A 15633-nucleotide genomic window follows, 5' to 3' on the forward strand; every position below is an offset into this window, starting at 1 on the left:
CTGGGCAGGACATTGCAGTGTCCACTGCACCTTTGTCAGATTATCTGGCCCCCAGTCCCAGCTTCTCTGCTGAACAACTGTGGCCTTGGATAGATCTCTTAATCTCCATATTAAGGAACCAATCCTCAAGTTTCCTTAAGTTAAAAAAAAAAAAAAAGGTTAAAGCCAAGATATGCCCATTTTAGAAAAGCAAACAAAATATACTCAAGTATAAATCAGAGTCACCTGTAGGTTCACCACCCAGAAATAGACATTTCCACCCTGCAACGTGTTTCCTGCCTTTTTGCTCCATATTTTTAACAGAGTTGTAACTGTGTACAATGTTCAATTTTGTGTTCTTGTTTCCATTTAACATAATATATGAGTGTTACCACAAACTCTTTGTAAACATTAATTACAAAATTCATTATTTCCTATTGTAACCATAATAGCTATTCATAATAACAATTTTTGGAAAAAGCATCCACATCTCTCCATTTAGAAATAACAGTAATTAGAAAGAAACAAGAGTGCAGCATGAACATGGGGAAGCAAAAGAAGGCAAGAAAGTACATGGCCATGAAGCAAATGCTTAGTCACCAAGATCAGAGGCTTCCACAGAAAGATAGATTAAAGCCTAAAGAGAAAGAAAAGAAAGATCCCAGTGCATGCAAGGAAAGACAATTTGCCCAACTTGCTTATTTCTTTAATATGACACAACTGGGCCCACCTTTATGACACTCTGGTTGATACCAACTTCATTAACTTGTCCCTTGAAGCCAAACTTGACTTAGTACAGTCATTGATGGACTGTCTGTATGCCAAATGATAACTGACTGTTTACTGGCTGAAATTGAGAAATTGGGGCAAAAGTATCCAGTTTTAATCCAGCTCTAAGGATTGCCATGGATCCAATGTTTGAATGATTACCATACACATACAAAGGAACCCATGAGGATGACTACTTAGTATAGAGAGTAACTCAGCACAATTGTTACATGTGGCCACAGTTGATGGAGGAAAGGGACTTAAAAGAAGGATTTGGAAGATCTCTGGAGTTCCTATTATGTACATTTCTTTTTTTTTTTTTTAGGTTTTTAAATTTTATTTTAAGAGAGGAGAGAGAGCATGCACAAGATTAAGGAAGGGGCAGAGGGAGAGGGAGAAAGAGAAAGTCCCATTCAGGCTCTGCATTGTTAGTGTGGAACCCCATAGGGGTGCTCAAACTCATGAACTGTGAGATCACGGCCTGAGCTGAAGTTGGATACTTAAACGACTGAGCCAGCCAGGTGCCCTGCATCATGTACATTTCTAACCATAAGTACAACATTGAGCAGGTGCCAGATGATTGTGGAACCTCTCGGTTCCAATTCTTAAAACAGTTCCTCTGTCTTCTTTTACCAACTTTTTTGTTCCCAGTTCATGTAGCAATATGCTATAGCATGAATTATTCTATTTACCCATGTGCTCTCTAACGCATTTTTTGTTGTTTTTGTGAAATTGATATTTTGGGGGGGGGTTTGTTTGTTTGTTTTTTGTTTTGTTTCGTTTTTAGTGAGAGAGAGCATGCAGGAACAGGGGAGGGGCAGAGGAAGGAAAAGAGAATCTTAAGCACATGAGAGGGAGAAAAAGAGAATCATGCACAGTGCTGAGCCTGATGTGGGGCTCTATCCCACAACCCAGGGATCATGACCTGAGCTGAAAACAAGTCAACAAACTGAGCCACCTAGGTGCCCTGAAATTGATATTTTGTATCATTTTAAAATTTGTTGCATCTTTTTATACATCAGATGATTGCTTACATAAAAATAAAAAAGAAAGAATTGTAATTAAGTTTTTGTTACATAACCCCTTTGGTTTTGTGTTTGTGTGTTTATAAATAAAGGAATGTTCTCTACATTTTCCTATTTGGAAGATGTTTTCTAACACCAATATCCAATTCTCCAGATGCCAACTGGGTGTCCTATAATTCAACACAATTCTGAACCCCTCTTTCTCCAGGGTCAGCATCACACCGGACCATTCCCACCCCAGAGGTCAAATGGGCACCCATACTTCTGACCAAATGTCCATAAAACAAGGGTTTTCACAACTCCCTCTCTATGTTGGATAATTTTCTAGAATGGCTCACAGAACACAGGAATACACTTTACTTACACCAGTTTATTCTAAAGGATACAAATGAAGAGCCAGATGAGGAGGTACATAGGGTGATGTCTGAAGGGTGCTGAATTCAGGAGCTTCTGTCCCAGTAGAGATGGGGTGTACCACCGTCCCAGCACATGGATGTGTTTTCTAATTCAGAAGCTCATCACATCTCATTGTTCATGAGTTATTATACAGCTCAATTTTCAGCCCTCCCACCTCTAATAAACTCAGGTGTAACCAAAGAGGCTCCTAATGAATAACAAAAGACAGTCTAATCATTGAGGGAATCCTAAGGGTTTTTAGGAGCTCTGTGCCAGGAACTATGGACAAAGACCAAATGTATTTCTTATTACACCATAATTTTAAATCTGTTTTTCTGTTCATCCTGAACATCCCTATATACTTATTGTATATTTTTCTCCACCATCTTTTCAATACCTGCATAATATTCTACTGCACACCATATAAAGCATAACAATGAATCTAGTTTTTGAATACTTTTTCTAATATAAACAATCTCCTTAAGAAGATTCTTACATGTGGATCTTTGTGTTCACCTCTGATCATTCCCTTGGTATAAAACCTTAGGAGTAAAATGATCTGGTAAAGTCTATGAGCATTAAGTTATTTGATATATATATATTGCCAAATTACCTTCTCAACAAGCTGGATTCATTGACTCCCTGTTAGAAGTGCATGCAGACACTCTGTGGACAATTGCAATGCACTCATCAGGTTGGTTCTAGAGATGCAAATTGTCATGACTGCCTGGAGTCCCTTATAAGGGAGATTGCTCACCCATAGTCTGTTTTGGAGACATGACCTGCATAACTGTGTTTCTATAACGTAATAACTCACCCTCCCTGGAGACTGCTCACCCACAGCAGGCAATCCACAGGCTTATCTGCAGCCTACCAGAAGGCCTGGGTCTTAGAGGCTCATGCCTAATGGGGTGACTGCTATTTGCTCAACCAGTCAACTTTTCTCTCCTATAGAAGTGCTAGATGGAAACAGATTCTGTCATTTACCAATGACAGCTAAAGTTTAAATAAAAGAAGCAAAAGCGTCATTAGGGGCCAAGGCAAGTTAAAGTCATAAAAGGAACCAAAAACTATGAATAACATAAAGAAGCAGGAACTAGGACACAAAGCAGAAGCTGCGAGCTGGGGAGAAGAGATTCCAGGTGACAGATGAGGAAGTTGGTCTTGTTGAGGAACTTAGGAATGGGACAGAGAAGGGGAGAGTAGCAAGAACTCATTAGTGACACAACCGAGCAGTGAAGATCCTTGACCTCATTCTCCTAAAGCCCCAAGACTGCCTTGGAACCAGTTCCTGATCTCCTGGGGCCTGGTCAAATCCCAGCTCCTGGTCTGTGCTTGTTATATCACACCCGTTGTCCCAAGGGCATTTTTGGATAGCTCCTCTGTCTGTACTGATTTGAGCTTATCTTAGAGCCAAAGAGCCAGAGATAGCACGAATGATTCATAGACATCATAATTTTCTTAGTATGACTCTCTTAGAGCTTCTTTGCTTGCTTGCTTCTTGTAATTGTTATTGACTATTATACATGAGGCTATGGTGAACATTTCTGTGCATGGAACTGTGTGCATACATGTACGTGTGCGTGTATGTAGCATCCTTCTCTTGATCAAGTTTACCACAGCAAGAAATTCTTCATCAAAGGGAAAAAACACTGATTTTCTTTTATCAATATGACGAGTTATTGTGTGACATTTGGAAAATTGGATTCTGACAGATCTGTTCTCTTCAGTTCTCTTCCAGAAGCTTGCAGATCTCAAGTTTGCCCATTCAGTCGCCTATTGAGTCAAGAAAAAGAAGAAGGAACCCCATCTCAGACACAACATTGTTCTGGACCATGTTGCACTATGATTTTCATATCTCAGGCCACAAGCTGTATTCTCCAATAATCAAATAGGTTCTCAACTTTACCAGTTAAACAACTTCCTGGTTAGAATGCAACAGAGTTGAGCAGAAGACTTTACTCTATGCACATGTATATGCATGTGTAGATCTTCATATACTCCTATAACTATGTCTATGTCTGTGAATGTGTGTGTAGTTAAAGAAGTGGATATTTCACATTTTTAAAAAGGGAGAGAGGGGGGCTCTTGAGTGTCTCAGTTGATTAAGCATTGGATTCTTGATTTCAGCTCAGGTCATGATCTCATGATTTGTGGGATCAAGCCCCACATCAGGCTCCCTGCTAACAGTGAAGAGCTTGCTTGGGATTCTCTCTCCTTCTCTCTCTCTGTTCCTCTCACACTTGCTCAATAAATAAATAAATAAATAAATAAATAAATAAATAAATAAAATGGGTTTTAGAATAAAAATGATAAAATTGGCACAATTAAAAAACAAATGAAAAGGGAGAGCGAGAGAATAAATGCTTATTTATTTTGAGAGACAGAGTTAGAGTGTGATCAGGGGAGGGGCTGAGAGGGAGGAGAGAGAGAATTCTGAGCAGGCTCTGCGATGTTAATGCAGAGTCCGATGTGGGGCTTGAACTCACAAATTGTGAGATTGTTACCTGAGCCGAAACCAAGAGTTGGACACTTAACCATCAGAGCCACCCAATAGCCCCAAGAGAGAGAGAAAATAAAGAAGGAAGGAAGCAAAGAAACAAGGAAGGAAGGACGGAAGGAAGGAAGGAAGGAAGGAAGGAAGGAAGGAAGGAAGGATACAAAGATGCCCAGGTGTGTTGGTTCTTGGCATCTTGATGACCATCCTGAGTCCCCTCTAAATTATAATTATTAATTTCAACAAGTTTTTCAACTCTGAAAAGGATTGAGGGAGCCTAGTTTTATGGCATGGCAGTGAACAAACCTCTCCTAGAGCCTGTCTGCAAGATGCTCCCTATTTGCAAAGAATGAGCTCCTGTTGTTCTCTGAGAGTGTAACAATGCTGTTCTTACCTTGCGTCTTTCCTAGATAATGAAAAATCGTAGGGTTTCCAACCACACTTGCCTTTATATGTAATCTTTTCATAGTAGTCTCCAATATGTTATTTTTTCTTCATAATTGAACAAAGAATCAACCCATTGAGTATAATTGGTATCTGACTGAAGATGACGATTCACTACTTTTGTGTCTTGCAATAATTTTTGTCTTTACCTTAAATCTGTTAAGTTTAGGAAGCCAGCAATTATAATTTTTCCATAGTCTGCCAGGTTTAGAACAGAAGAGGGCCCAAGTACAAAAAAAATGCCCCCACAAAACTCACCCCTACCTAAAGATGGCAATATGTTAGAAGTCAAACGGGCAGGTGGTACCACAAGACGTGGCATCTCAGGGTGTTTGTTCATCAGCTGACATGTAGAAATTAAAAGACTCTTGAGTCCTACAGGCTGTTTAGATTGTATGAAATTAGATTGCATACCATTTAGGGACAGAGAACAATGGCCTCTTGATAACTGATGTATTCAGTGTGTTTGGGGTTAGATATTTTTAGGTAGTAAAAAAAATCTAAGAGAGCCAGGATATTGATATAATATTTATTTATCTTTGTTTTTCAAAAAATACCAAGGAACAAAAACCCTTCTTTATTAAAAAAAAAAAAAAAGTAAATCCTTCTTGGGGTGCCTGGGTGGCTTAGTGAGTTAAGTGTTCAACTCTTGGTTTCAGCTCAGGTTATGATCTCTCAGTTTGTGGGATTGAACCCCACATTGGGCTCTTCACTGTCAACATGGAGTCTGCTTGGGATTTTCTCTCTCCCTCTCTCTCCCTCTCTCTCCCTCTTTCTCCCTCTCTCTCCCTCTCTCTCTGTCCTTCCCTCACTCATGCTCTCTCTCTTTCAAAATAAATAAACTTAAAAATATATATTTAAAAAAGTAAATCCCTCTCACAGAGCTCTATGTTAAAAGACACACAGGCTCTAAGTACAAATTAAATGCTCTACCCTGTGTAACTCTTTTCAAGGCCACCACTTCATAAATCCTTTGTTGTGCAGGTCTGTCACTCATACATAGCATCCACTCTGGGACATTTGCACAGTCTCTTCTTGCCTCTCCTGTTTAAGCCTTGTTATAATTTCTCCAAAAAGAGGTGTTAATGGCCTGCACCCTTGATGCCACCCTAGGAGAATTGCCTGCCTTACTTCCTCTGTACAGAGCTTTCTGCTGTCTCCCAAGCAGAGGTCCTCAACCTATCATATCATTTCTCTACTAAACAGTACTTGTGACCTCTGGAAAAGAAAAACACAAACATCTCTGTTGCTTCAATTAGCTCCTACCTCAGTCACTTCCTCCTGGTGCAGGATCCCTCAAAAATGATGCATTCATTTTTATAAAGCATCAGACATTTTCCCTTGAGGCATTTTTGAGAACCACAAAGGAAAACAGCCTCTGCTTGAAATAATGTAGTATGGACTTCCTTGAGCCACTCATTCTCACCAGGCAAGAGGCAGACGCGGAGGCACAGAGTAGCTCAAATGGTTTGCTCATCAACTGATCAACAGTAGCAAAAGTGGGTCCACAAAAGAGCTTCATATCTTAACATGGTGACTTGTATAGGTTTATTTTGTCACTATGGTATTTGCACCTTATTACAATCCCCACTTATTATAATTCTCCACTGAGTGGAAAATCTTGAGACATTCTTTGTATCATGTGATACAGAAAGGATTCAATTCTCTCTGTGTAATGGAGGCAAAGAGGGGAGAATCACTATTGGTGGTTGACAACGATCATAGTAAAAGAAGAATTTGATTTGTGAATAAAGATGGACAAGATTCTGCAAGACAGAGTTGTCTGAAATATATTGACTGTCTGATCCCTAGCTGCTTACAAACACGATCACACACTGGCATCCTTGTCATGAAATGGTGTGGTGTGGTGTGTAGATTGGATCATTCGGCACCCAGCCCCTTCCTCCTGTGTTTTTCTTCACTGCACAGCCAGAAGGCTAAAACTACATTGCATATTCCCTGCAGCTAGAGTTTGGGAGGTAAATTGAGCCCTCCCACTCAGATACCATTGAGTTCTCTATTGCTAAGTAACAGATTTTTCCAAAACCTACCTGCTTAATACAGTGAACATTTATTCTCTCTCCTAGTCCAGAGGCAGCTTAGCTGTATGGTTCTGACTCTGGGTCTCTCATAAAGCCTAGAGGTCTGCTGGCACTTGGAAGCTGGAGCGGCTGCTTCCTTGCTCACTCACAAGGTTATTGGTAAGAGGGCTCAGTTTCTCACCCAGTGGGCTTTGCTACAAGGCTGCAAGAATGTCCTCAAGACAAGGCAAGTTGTTTCTCCCAGAGTAAGGGATCTGAGAGATGAAGTGAACAAGGGATAGAAGTCATATGATTGAAATCACAGCATCATCTACAACCCAATCTTGGAAGTGACCCACCATCACTTCTTCTGGGTTCTATTAATCACACAGACCAGCCCTAGTACAATGGTCGATGGACTCCACCAGGAGGTCAACCCCAGGAGGCAGGGGTCATTGGGGGTCATCCTGGAAGCAGGCTATCACAGACATAGGCTAGGAGATTCAAAAGGCAGATATGAGGTGGGAGCCATTTTCTTGCTCCCACAGCAGCTTTTACTCACAAGTGGGGTAATAGGGAGGGATTTGAGGCAGCATGTCCAGCTTCATTTTCATGGATGTTCAAAGGCATTTTGGTGGTTATGGTGGCCCAAACCAGCCCTGTCCAGACCCCAGGTTTCTGGTGGTGGCAGCATAGCTTCTTGGTCTTTGCATCTCAGCTCAGTAGCTGTGTGCTCTTGAACCCACAGCCATTCCTCCAACCCTCCCAATGTATTACATTTTCTAAAATAGCTGCAGTAAATTCCTAGTCCTAGAACTGGACCATGACTGACACTGACAGGGATCACGCCTCCAGATGATAATAAGAAACATGATTGTGCCAAGGCATGTTCTGAGCATGTTACATTCACTTGCCAAATTTTACAGGTTATAAAAAGTAGAGCTGGATTTCAGAGCCCAAACTCTTAACCTTGTGGCACACTGGGGCCACTCAAAGAACCACAACTCATACAATCTTCTCTTAGAAGGCTGGCAGTGGTTAAAAGGACATGGGTGCCTGCTTGCAAAGGCTGACAAGGTCTTGGGTTTCTTCATATAATCTTTTTTTCTTTACTTTTTATGAGACATCTGGAAGGTAATAATTTGCTGTCAAGAATCTCAAGCTCCAGGCAAAATATAGCACCAAGCTAATAGCCAAGACCAGTTAGTCGAGGCCAACAAAACCATCCTATCTAATTTCTCCTATGGACACCTGAATAAGACCTCCAAAGTTAGGGAGAACATTTACAATATTTATTGAAAATGTTTACCCCAAATCCAGTTTTATTCAGACACTGCACTGAAAAAAGACTGACTTCTACTCTATGCTAAATATTACTATACATCCATACAGTGATGGCAATGAAGTCATGAACAAACTGACTTGCTCACATAGCTTTCATTAGGAGAATCACAAAGCCTCTTTTGAATCCTAGCTGGCACACAGCATTATGTCATTCTTGAGATACAGGGTTCTACCTATGAATTCATTCAACAAGTGTTTCCTGAGCAGGCACTCTGATCTGTACACTGGTTATTTAAATAGATGGTAAAAACAGTGATGAGTGACATCTTTGATGCTACCAGGTCGTGGGCTTTTTGTACAGTAGCAGAGGTATAAACAGCCAAGCCACCTGCTTCATGCAGTTATCAGCTGTTGGATCAGGTCCCAGGGTAAAGGGTCATTCCTCATGAATATTCTGAATGGAATGCAGAGTGTGTTCCAGGAAACCTCAATGGGGAAAAATCTGTAAGACGTTTTTATACAAGCAAAGTTAGCTGATGTTTAAGGCAAGGAGGAGAATTAATATGGTAGCCATGATAATAAAACTAACCACTTGTGGAGTGCTTCTTGCAGACCAGAAATAAATGCTTTGAAGATATTCTCAAATGTAATCCTCATAACCACCTCACGAAATAGGTTCTGCTAGTGGCCTCATCCTACAAATGGGAAAACAAAGTCTGAGAGTGTCAATCATTTGCTTAAAGTTATACAGCTGGTTGGTCAAGAAAGCAGAACTGAATTCAGGTGGGTCAGATTCCACAGGTTATGCTCTTTTTTTTTTTAATGTTTTATTTATTTTTGGGAGAGAGAGAGACAGCGTGAGCAGGGGAGGGTCAGAGAGAGAGGGAGTCACAGACTCTGAAACAGGCTCCAGGCTCTGAGCTGGCAGTCAGCACACAGCCCGATGCGGGGCTCGAACCCACGGACCGCAAGTTCATGACCTAAGTGAAAGTCAGACCCTTAACCGACTAAGCCACCGAGGCGCCCCTATCCTTTTCATTTTTATGTCTCTTTGGATTGAAACATTTAGTTCAATGTTTCACATGTGAGATTGCTCAGATTTTCTGCCATTATGTCAGCTGTTTGGAGGCAGTAAGGTGTGTGTGTGTGTGTGTGTGTGTGTGTGTGTGTGTGTGTGTGTGTAGAAGTGTAATTTTCCGCATATCTGAGGAAGATGATTTGATTTGANGGGAGGGTCAGAGAGAGAGGGAGTCACAGACTCTGAAACAGGCTCCAGGCTCTGAGCTGGCAGTCAGCACAGAGCCCGCCGCGGGGCTCGAACCCACGAACCGCAAGATCATGACCTAAGCGAAAGTCGGACGCTTAACCAACTAAGCCACCCAGGCGCCCCACAGGTTATGCTCTTGATCTCCAAATCCTGACTGGTTGGCCTAGACCATCCAAGTAAATTCTTTAACACCAACTGACGTCATCTCTGTGCTTGTCCTGACCTCACTGATAAATTCATTTGCCGTTATCCCTACCCCAGCCTCTGCTTTGACGAGGTTGGGAAAAACCAACATTTCTTTCAGGGCCTCAGAATAAACATAGTAGTTAAAAGATATAGTGATAAGTTTTCTCTAATTATTTGGCTTTCCGCATAATAATGTAGTTAATTAAGCCAGCTCCTGCACAGCTGCTCAGCTGAGACTGATAATGGAAACATAAATTGATCTTTCTGGTCTTAGGTTTTCTAAGTCAAGTTCATTCATGCCTATCAACAAGGCCCTGTTTTTACCTTCATAGGTGAATTATACTCTATTAATTGAGCAGTGCAGGGATTCTCAAACTATGATGTGCATCTAAATCTTCAAAGCAGAATCCTGGGCCTCATGGAGGATCCACTGAACAGACATCTTTGGGAGAGGGCCCAGCTATCTGCATTTTAACTAGCATACCAGCTGAATCCCACATGACCCAGTGAGGTGGGACCTCTAGGCACAGAGGCTTTCCCTGACATCTGGTTGGAATGCCTAATCAAGCTGAGGTCATGTTGGAACATGGTTCTAGGTTCAAATCCTGCTTACACCACTTAAATGCATTATTAGGGGAGCAAGAGGTGGAATGACAGGGGATGAGATCAGAGAGGGGTCTTAGGAACAGAAGATGTGCAGCTTTGAGACCCCAGTAAGGAACGAGGAATTTCCTGGGGATGATAAGAAAGGCCATTGACGTTTTCAGCAGGGATCTGTGATGTGACTCACGTTTAAAGATTCCTCTGGATCCTCTGTGGACCATAGACAGTAGCAGCTAAGAGTAGACATGGGGAATCTATGGCCAAACTACCCTGGATGCTCATGATCTCATCTGATCTTGGAAGCTAATCAGGGTCAGGCCTGGTTAGTACTTGGATGGGAGTAGTAGTGGGGAGACCAGTTTGGAGGTTGTTCAGTACTCCCAGTGAAAGAAACTAGTATCTTGGACTATGGTCTTAGTGTCAGAGGTCTTGAGAAGTTGTTGGATTTGGGATCTATTATGAAAGGATAACTGATATGATTAATTTGATTATATAAGATGCAAGATTAAGAAAGATTGTATGATTCTTTTCATGGCATTTATGTTGTTCTAAAGTAAGAAACTTTATCAGATTGCTATTACTGCTGTGACAACTTATCACAAAACAAGTGGATTAAAACAATCCATTAATAAATGATTTTAAGGTTCTGGCACACTAGGGAAAAGTTAAGGTATAGACTGATTCTTCTGGAAGCCCAAGAAGAATCTTTTCCATCTTTTGGAAGCCACTTACATTCTTTGGCTTGCAGTTATTTCCTCAGTCTTTCAAAGCTTGTCACTCAAGCCCCACTTCCAACATCACATGTCCTAGTCTGTCCCTCTGCTTCCATTGTCACACCACCTTCTGTGAGTGCAGCCTTCCTGCTCCCCTCTTTTATGGACCCTTGTGATTACATTAGATCTATCTAAATAACCCAGCAATACCTCATCCTCTCAAGATCCTTAATTTAATCACATCTGCAAAGTTCTTTTGCCGTATTAGATAAAATATTCACAGATTGTAGAGATTAGGATGTAGGAATTTTGGGGGAGACAATATGCAATATACCAGAGGCCCTAAAAATCTAATGGAAAATAGATGAGTCACTTAACTTCCAACTGCAATGTTTTGAAGTCAGTTGAGCAGGGTAACAGAATAGAAAGTGAATGGTAGTGTACATATGGCCAACAGACACATGCAAAGATGCCCAGCATCACTAATGCAAATCAAAACTACAATGAGCTATCACCTCATACCCAATGGAATAACTAAAATTAAAAAGACAAGAAATAACAAGTGTTGGTGAGGATGTGGAAAAAAAAGAATCCTTGTACACTGTTGATGGGAATGTAAGGTGGTGCAAACCTTATGACATTCCTCAAAAAATTAAAAATATAAATACCATATGATCCAATAATTCTACTATTGGGTATTTACCCCCCTCCAAAAAACCCCCAAAACCGCTAATTCAAGAAGATATATGCCCCCCTATATTTATTGAAACATTATTTACAATAGCCAAGATATGGGACCAATCCAAAAGTCCATTAATAGACAAATGGATAAGAAAGATGTGGCATGTGTATCCAATGGGATATTATGCAGCCATGAAAAAGGATGAGATCATGCCATTTGCAACAACATAGATGGACCCAGAGGGTATAGTGCAAAGTGAAATAAGTCAGACTGAAAACGACAAATGCCACATGATTTTCCTCATATGTAGAATCTAAAAAACAAACATAAAACAAATAAATGAACAAACTAATTAAAAGCAGAATCAGACCTATAAATACAGAGAACAAACTGATGGTTGCCAGAGGGGAGGAAGGGGGAGGGATGGGAAAAATTGGTAAATGGCAGTAGGGGATACAGGCTTCCCATTATGGAATGTATAAGCCCAGCATAGGAAATATAGTCAGTAATATTCTAATAACATTGTGTGGTGACAGATGGTAGCTACACTTGTGGTGAACACAGCATAACACATAAAATTATTGTTTATATAAACTATGTTGTACATCTAAAATTAATGCAACATTGCATGTCAACTGTACTCAAATAAAAAGCAACAAATAAAACCCAGAGAAGTGAATGGTAGAGATGGTAGTTTGAGAGGAACAAGGGGCTTGCTACCTTTCATAGAAAGATTGAGGCAATCTTTCTGAGGCAGTGGTATTCAAACAGTGACTCCATTAAGAAGGAGTGAACCATGGAAGTATCTGTTGGAAGAGCATTCAGTGGAAGGACCAGCATGTATAAAAGGATCCTGAGGTGGAAACACACCTGAAGTTTTGTTTTTCTGTTGTTGTTTTTTTTTTATTTTTTCTAGGAGAGAGAGAGACAGCGTGAGCAGGGGAGGGTCAGAGAGAGAGGGAGTCACAGACTGAAACAGGCTCCAGGCTCTGAGCTGGCAGTCAGCACAGAGCCCGACGCGGGGCTCGAACCCACGAACCGTGAGATCATGACCTGAGCGAAAGTCAGACGCTTAACTAACTAAGCCACCCAGGCGCCCCACACCTGAAGTTTTTGAGGACCCCAAAGGCTGGTGTGATTTAGAGAACAACAAGTGGGCAGAGATAGGAGCTGCAGTTGGAGAAGCTTGCAGGAACCAGATCAGAGATGGTGAAGAGACTGGATTTTAAGGAGAATGCTGGGAGAAAAGGCAATCCTTGAATTATGGTAGGCAGTCAATAGAAAGTGATTTCTTTTTGTTTTGTAGTGTATTCTTTTTTTTTTTTTTTTTTTTAAGAATAATGGAATGCCAGGGTGCCTGGGTGGCTCAGTTGGTTAAGGATTTGACTTTGAACCAGGTCATGATCTCACAGTTTGTGTGTTCAAGCCCCGTGTCTGGCTCTGTGCTGACAGTTCAGAGCCTGGAGCCTACTTCAGATTCTTTGTCTCCCTCTCTCTCTCTGCCCCTCCTCTGCTTGCTCACTCTCTCAAAATTAAACATTAAATTTTTTTTAAAAAGAAGACGAAGAATGGGAAGCCATGAGAGGAGAGCAACAGGTTGTAGTTCACAGGATCCTCTGGGTTGAAGGGACAGATTTGAAGAGAAAAATAGACTTTTATATCAGTTGGAGTTCAGCCAGGGGACAGGGACCACACCCATTATTTGAACAGAGAGAGTTTAACAGACTTAACAGCAACAACAAAAAAGCCTTTTATATTTACCCACATTTTCCTTTTTGGCACTCTACTTTCTTTTGTGTAGATCCAAGTTTCCATCTTGTATAATTTTTCTTCACCCTGAGAAACTTCCTTTTCTTGCCATGAAACAGTGAAATTTCCTTTACTATTTTTTGTAGTGAGATCTACTGGTAACAGTCTCTCAATGTTTGTGTGAACAATCTTTACTCTGTCTTCATTTTTGAAAAATATTTTCACAAGAAGTAGAATTGTAGTTTGACAGATTTTTCTTTTAGTACTTTGAAGATGTCATTCCATTGTCTTCTGATTTGCATGAAATCTGCCAAAAAGTCTATTTTAACCCCTACCTGTGTTACTCTCTCTATAAAACATGTCTTTTTTCCTCTGGCTGCTTTTAAAAGTGTCTCTTTTTCATTGTTTCCCAGAAATTTGATTCTGATCTGCTTTGATGTGGTTTTCTTTATGTTTTCCTATTTGTTGTGCTTCTTGGACCTAGGGGTTCATAGTTTTCATCAAATTTGCAAAAAAAAAAAAAATCAGCTGTTATTCCTTCAGGTGTATGTTCTGGTCCCTCCTCTATTTCCTTGCCTTCTGGGCTCCAATTATACATGTTTTATCTCACTTGATATTATCTCATAGGTCACAGAGGTTTTGTTCACTATTTTATTCTGTTTCTTTCTCTTTTCTTCTCTCAGGGTCAGACTTTATTATGTTTTGACACTTCTCCCACCCTTATTAGACTCTTTCCCCATTTTCTCGCACACAGATACCTTCCCTAATAAAATCCTTGTACACCTCATCTTGTTTTGATGCCAGCTTCTTAGATAACATGATTTCTATTTCGTAATTTTTCTCCTGTATGCTGTCTTCCTTTAAAGAGTGCTACAGTTTGTTTTAAGCAGTAAAGCTACTTTCAGGTCAGCGTGGTTATTTCAAGGCTTCTTTTCAAATTTTATTATGGTATATCCAGAGTAGCTTTTTTTTTTTTACACAAATAGTTTATTGTCAAGTTGGTTTCCAATAACACCCAGTGCTCATCCCCACAAGTGCCCTTCTCCATGCCCATCTCCCCCCTCCCCCTCACATCCATCAGTCCTCAGTTTGTTCTCAGCATTCAAGAGTCTCTCATGGTTTGTCTCTCTGCCCACCCCCACTATTTCCTCCCTTCTTCTCCCCTGCGGTCCTCTGTTAAGTTCTTCCTAATCCTCCTATACGTGCAAGCATATGGTATTTGTCTTTCTCTGCCTGACTTATTTCGCTCAGCATAACACCCTCAAGGTCCATCCATGTTGCTACATATGGCCAGATTTCATTCTTTCTCATTGCCATGTAGTATTCCATCATATAGATAAACCACATCTTCTTGATCCATTCGTCCGTTGATGGACACGTAGGCTCTTTCCATGTTTTGGCTATTGTGGAGAGTGCTGCTATGAACATTGGGGTACATGTGCTCCTATGCATCAGCACTCCTATATCCCTTGGGTAAATTCCTAGCAGTGCTATTACTGGGTCATAAGGGAGTTCTATTGTTAATTTTTTGAGGAACCTCCACACTGTTTTCCAGGGGACTGTACTAGTTTACATTCCCACCAACAGTGTAGGAGAGTGTCCGTTTCTCCACATCCTCGCCAGCATCTCGTGTTCCCTGATTTGCTCATTTTAGCCACTCTGACTGGCGTGAGGTGATATCTCAGTGTGGTTTTCCCTGATGAGGAGGGATGCTGAGCATCGTTTTATGTGTCTGTAAGCCATCTGGATGTCCTCTTTGGAGAAGTGTCTGTTCATATCTTCTGCCCATTTCTTCACTGGGTTGTCTGTTTTTCCGGTGTGGGGTTTGGTGAGTTCCTTATAGATTTTGGATATTAACCCTTTATCTGATACATCATTTGCAACTATCTTTTCCCATTCTGTTGGTTTACTATGAGTTTTATGGATTGTTTCCTTTGCCACGAGGAAGCTTTTAATCTTGATGAGGTCCCAATCGTTTTTTTTTTTGCTCTTGATTCTCTTTCTTTTGGGGATGTGTCA

At 40.8% G+C, this 15633-nt stretch overlaps 1 pseudogene; it reads left to right on the top strand.

Annotated features, from left to right (window-relative positions):
* Window positions 1-522: 522 nt before the first annotated feature.
* Window positions 523-15633, top strand: part of LOC120248486 — a 32499-nt pseudogene continuing 17388 nt past the window's right edge.

This window comes from Hyaena hyaena, unplaced genomic scaffold (genome assembly GCF_003009895.1).
Source record: "Hyaena hyaena isolate Hyena2069 unplaced genomic scaffold, ASM300989v1 scaffold_588, whole genome shotgun sequence".
NCBI classification, from domain to species: domain Eukaryota; kingdom Metazoa; phylum Chordata; class Mammalia; order Carnivora; family Hyaenidae; genus Hyaena; species Hyaena hyaena.